This window comes from Aegilops tauschii, chromosome 3 (assembly GCF_002575655.3).
Source record: "Aegilops tauschii subsp. strangulata cultivar AL8/78 chromosome 3, Aet v6.0, whole genome shotgun sequence".
Lineage (NCBI taxonomy): Eukaryota > Viridiplantae > Streptophyta > Magnoliopsida > Poales > Poaceae > Aegilops > Aegilops tauschii.
In genome coordinates, this window is record NC_053037.3 from 381,529,515 (window position 1) to 381,535,514 (window position 6,000).

A 6,000-nucleotide genomic window follows, 5' to 3' on the forward strand; every position below is an offset into this window, starting at 1 on the left:
ATATCAATTGATGGGCATCTCCATAGCCCGTTGGTTAGCCGCGTCGGTGTGAGACTTTCTTACTTTTTTGTCTTCTTTATATTTACCCCTATCATCATACTCTATTCCACTCGTAGTGTTATATCCATGGCTTGCACTCATGTATTGCGTGAGGGTTGAAAAAGCTGAAGCGCGTTAAAAGGTATGAACCAATTGCTCGGCTTGTCATCGGGGTTGTGCATGATAAATTCTTTGTGTTAAGAAAGCCGAGCATGACAAGACTATATGATTTTGTAGGGATAACTTTCTTTAGCGTTGATATTTTGAAAGACATGATTGTTTGTTGGGATGCCTGAGTATTGATGTCTTTATGTCAAATTATAGACTATTGCTTTGAATCACTTATGTCTTAATATTCATGCCATGATTAGATATATGATCAAGTTTATGCTAGGTAGCATTCCACATAAAAAAATATCTTTTTTCTATCATTTACCTACTTGAGGATGAGCAGGAATTAAGCTTGGGGATGCTGATACGTCTCCGTCGTATCTATAATTTTTGATTCTTTCATGCCAATATTATACAACTTTCACATATTTTTGGCAACTTTTTATATGATTTATTGGACTAACCTATTGATCCAGTGCCCAGTGCCAGTTCCTATTTTTTGCATGTTTTTTGTATCGCAGAATATCCATATCAAACGATGTCCAAATGCAATAAAATTTTACGGAGAATTATTTGGGAATATATGTGATTTTTGGGAGTTGGAATCACCGCAAACGGAGGCCCACACAGCCCACAAGACACTAGGGCGCGCCAGAGGCCCCTGGCACGTGGTGGTGGCTTGTGCCCTCGTCAAACGTCGGTTGGAGCTCTACTTCAGGCGCAAGGAAGCTTATATCCGAAAAAAATCATGTTAAAATATTCACTCATCTTAATTAGCGAAATATTCACTCATCTCTTATCACAGTCCGTCGGTCGTTGTTAATCACAAACAACAACAACAAAGCCTTTAGTCCCAAACAAGTTGGGGTAGGCTAGAGGTGAAACCCATAAGATCTTGCAACCAACTCATGGCTCTGGCACATGGATAGCAAGCTTCCACGCACCCCTGTCCATAGCTAGCTCTTTGGTGATACTCCAATCCTTCAGGTCTCTCTTAACGGACAATTGGGTTTCATCTCCATAAGAGTGGCTGAGTTTTTACGTTGGCTCGCCAAGCCTATCACAACCCTCCTCCTTTACCCGGGCTTGGGACCGGCTATGCTGAGACAGCATAGGCGGAGTTCCGTCGCTGTTAATCAATCGACGAAAATCGCCGTGGAATCATTTTTGTTCTAGCTGATTTGTGGGTGTTCATTCATGTGTCCACAATGCGAGCACAAATCGGGCAACTGTGGTCGTGGACAGTCGGAAACGAAGTTCTATCTCACCATTCCAGATGACTTCAGGGAGTGCTCTGTCGGAACTAGGGTTCCGGCAAAACCCTTACGGTTCGAACTCTAGGGTGCGCGCGAAGTTCTTTCCCTCCCACCGATCCACGCCCTAGCTTGCTAAGAACTCACGGACAAACTCAACGAACTCGCAACACAGAAAGACACGAGATTTATACTGGTTCGGGCCACCGATGTGGTGTAATACCCTACTCCAGTGTGTGGTGGTGGATTGCCTCGTGGGCTGATGATGAATAGTACAAGGGAAAGAATAGCCTCCTGAGGTTGAGGTGTTCTTGTGCTTGGTGCACTTGTGCGGTGAGAGTGCGACTTGATCCTCCTTTCTACTGTGGTGGCTAGCTCTACTTATATAGGCCCTGGTCCTCTCCCCAAATATTGAGCGGGAAGGGAGCCAACAACGGCGGGCAAATTTGAAAGGGGACAGCTAGTACAAGCTATCCTGACAAAAGCGGTCTTTGCCTGCAAAAGGCTCTGGTGATGACGCCGTCTTGGGCTCCATGGTGACCTCCGTCTTGCCGTCCTGCTGGTCTCGGTCTCGTTGAACCGATATGGAAACCTTTGCTTGACGCCTTGGTACTCCGCGCCTGCACCTGCTTCCTTAGCACCAAAGAGGAAAAAAGGACGCTGCGCGCCCTGGCGCCCGCCTGGCGCCTGCCTGGTGTCAATCGTCATGGCTCACGTCACGAGAGCCTCGTGAGGTTTGCCCCGCCTTGATATCTCCGCTCCTCGTGAGCCTGCCTGGCTAGGCCGCTCCTGAGGAGGTCTTGCATCGTCCGCCTTGTGAGGCTTGGCCCCTCGCGAAGGTCTTGATTGCCTTGTTGATGAAGATGGGCCGTACGGCCCGCTAGCCTAGCCACGCCATGGGCCGCAGGCAGGCAAGTCTGGGGACCCCCATTCCCAGAACGCCGACAGTCGCCCCCGGGCCCAAGGCGCGCTCAGGCTTGGCTTCGAGGCGAAGCCAAGGGTCAGGTACGGAGCGCCACGGGCCCCAAAAGGCTGCGGCCTCGGTTGACTCGTGGCGGTTGATTGGACGTGGGCGTCTCCACTTCCCCACGCTGCCTCGGCAATTGCCCAACTTAACAAAAGGCTGGCGCAGACAGCGCTTGCCTTCATTGCTTCTTCCTCGCCTCGCTCCAGATCCCATTTCTCTCTTCCCACCACCAATACCTCCAGATCTGCTCCAATCTTGTTCTGCACCCGCGACAGATGGCGCCGCGTAGGGTCCAGTCCTCCACGGCGCCGGCTTGGTACGAGCCAGCTCTCGAAGTGCCCACCGTCACAGAAAAGAGCGTCGCTTCCACGCACCTGCTAACGACGGGGGAGAGCAACGAATGGGGGAAGACGGAGCTCCGGCTTGCCTCTGACGTGCCGGAGCCTGAGGGGAGCACCTTCTCCCCGTTTTTCTCGAGCAGCGTCACCGTCGGGTTGGTTCCTCCCTTCTCTGATTTCTTTTATGAGGTCCTCGACCATTACGGGCTGCAGGCGCTGCACCTCCATCCCAACTCTGTCGTCCTCCTGTCCTTCTTCGCCTACTACTGCGAGGCGTATCTGGGCGTGATGCCGTCCGTGGGGCTCCGACGCCACTTCTTCCTCCTTCACGTCAGTGACGGACACGTCTCCGGGTGCGCCAATTTTGTCGCGTCCGGCAAGGCCAACTCAATCTCGAGCACCGGGAAGAGGGCCGACAACATCCGGGCCAAATGGGTCATGATGGACGCTAAGCGCGCCCATCCGCGCCTGGTACTGCCGACAGAGGCGCCCCAGTCCAACAAGGGGTGGCTCCGCGCAGAGCTTGCCAACTAGCGAGCATTGCCGGTGTTGGCGGAGATGCAGGCGGACCTGAAGCCTGGCAACGCGAAGGCGGCGAAGGTTACAGGGGCCATGCTCCTGAGGGAGTTCCTGGTGCTGTGCGTCGCCCCGCTTCAGGCGCGTGCGCGTCCCTTGTGGGAGCTCGGAGATGATGAAGACAAGACCCGCCTGAGACAGGGGGCCCTTCTTGGTGTCAAACTAGCCGTTGTCCTGCGCCTCCTGGTTGGGGAGAACCAGGTGTACCCGCCGAGCGTCTTTACTCCTTTGTTCCTGCGCGAGGACTGGGAGCCATTTGCGGTTTCCAGGCCGACCTTCGATGCGTGCGGGCTGGTGCCGCCAGCGCTCGCTGGAGCTTCCGCAGCACCGAATCCGGTGGACGTGTCCTCTGACGAGTCCCGTGGGGAGGAGGAATAAGAGGTGGACTCAGAGAAGACTCTGGAGGAGGTGGGGGAGACTCCTCATTGGAGCAAGGCCGAGATCGTCCGCGGCCTTCTTGACGACGCCGAGGCCAACGCTCACCAGGAGGAGAGGGAGCGACCTCTAATCCCGACAAGGGGTAGGTCATCGTTGGTTCCTCGGGATGCTGCCTCCGTCTTGATGCCTCCTGAGGCCGGCTCCGGCCCTTCTGCCGCCGGGGCCCGCGCGCCCACTTCTCAGGCCCCCACGCTGTCCGGCTTCAAGCTCCCCAAGAGGAAGGTGGAATACGTCGCGGTGGATGGGTAAGAGCCTTGAGCTTCGTCTTGTCCCTGCTTGTACTCGTCATTTCCTGACGTTCACCCTTGGTTGATCAGGCCGGTGCCCTCGGCGAAGAAAAGGAAGGAGGATGCGACGGCCGCGCCTCCCTCCGCAGGGAAAGGAGGTAGCAGCAGCACTCGCACTTCCCCAACCCGGTCACCCTCGCGAGGCCTAGAAGGGAATCGCCGTGTGGAATCAGCCCCCATGCCCCCACTGGCCCCGGAGGTGCCGGTGTCTGGCTTGGCTGGAGGGGTCCCGGCTGCTCCGGAACCCGTATCCTCCCAGGCCTTGGTGACGACGTCGCCTCCTCCCACTGCTGCACCTCCACTCCCAGGTTCTTCTGCTCCTGCTGCTGTTTTGGAACACGCTCTTTTGGAGATGACCCAGTTGCGGACAGATCTCCTAAGCGCGGACCCGCGCATGGTGGCCGGGTGTCTGGAGCTGGCCTCTGGCTGGCTTCACTCCGACTTGGCGGTCCGCGCGGCACTGAGCCAGGCCGCAGCATCTTCCGAGAAGGAGAAGCGAAGTGCCGTCAACGCTGCAGCCGATCGTGAGGCGGCGCTAAAAGACACTAAGGCCGCCCGCGACCGCTGCCAAGAGCTGGAGGACGAGTTGCAGAGCCTGCGCGACAAGCACGCCGAAGAAGCGCGCGGCCGCGTAGCAAAGGAGGAGGAGGTGAAGGCCCGGGAAGACACCATCAAGAACCATGACGCTGAGCTGGTGGAGCTTGGGAAGACGCAGGCCACCGAGCGCGTCCGGTTGGAAGAGCTGGAGCGGAAGGTGAAGGCGAGGGAGGCCGATCTTGACGCCAAGGCGCGGGTCCTGGCCGAGGACCGCGTGGCCTTTGCCGATCTCGAGAAGAGATCTCGCAAGGCACTGAAGACGCTCTATGAGCACAGCCTGGAGAAGTCGCTGGCCACCGATGAGGATGGCCCCGCCCGGCTGCTTCCTCTCTTGGTGAAGGCGCTCGAGGAAGTCGTTGATGGTGTTGGTCCCATGGCGGAGGCAGAAGCTCGCATCCTGTCTTCAGCTGCATTGACTCGCGTCTTCAGCCATCTGTACCTCCGCGACCCCAACGCTTGTCTTGACGAGCTGCTGGAACCCGTGGCTGAAGATCACAGCGCAGCCGCAGCCGTGCAAGGTCAGGTGGAGGCTTTGCTGAAGAAGTTCCGCGGCTTTGTCTCCGCACCCTTGTCCGGCGATCCTACGGCTGATGGTGCAGGTGAAGACGACGTCACCCACGGAGGAGCACCTTCCGCCGGTGATGGCAGTGTTCAGGGGTGACCTGCGGCTAGTTTCCTGTTTCGTTCCTGCAACATGCATCAGGCCTCATGGAGGCGTTTAGACTTTTCATTTGATATTGTGAGGACAATATGTTTGGAATATTTGCTTCAAGATTTGGTGCTTTCCTTCCTATTTGCTTTGTGTTCTGCGTCGGCAGGGCCCGGCCCCGCGCATACCTCAACCGCCGTTGGGCCGACCGGAGACCACGACGGACCAAGGAGTGAGGGGCTACGTGACCAGTTAGGCTCCTGAGTCGGGATGCTCAGGAGTCCCCCTTGACGTGCAAATAGCTTATAGGGAGAGTTCGTGGGGATAGATTAATGTTCTACGTCGGCAGAGTCCGGCCCCGCACATACCTCAACCGCCATTGGGCCGACCGGAGACCAGGACGGACCAAGGAGTGAGGGGCTACGTGACCAGTTAGGCTCCTGAGTCACGATGCTCAGGAGTCCCCCTTGACGTGCGAACGGCTTCCATACCTGTCCTGGCCGAGGCCTCGGGAGGGGCGTGCGACGACCAGGTCCGGAGACCTGGTTGGGTGGCGTGCGCTTGGGCGTGACCCGAGCGCAGCCCCCGTGCCCAGCCCCCTCGCGCGGCTCTCCCGAGGGGAGGCGTTGCGGTGAGGTCGGACGCTGAGCTCTGGGGCTCCCTGAGGTTGGTACGACCATGAGCCGCCCTCAGTTGTTTATCACCAGCGCGGAGCATAGTGCTTCCGCTTGTGCACGGGCATAGC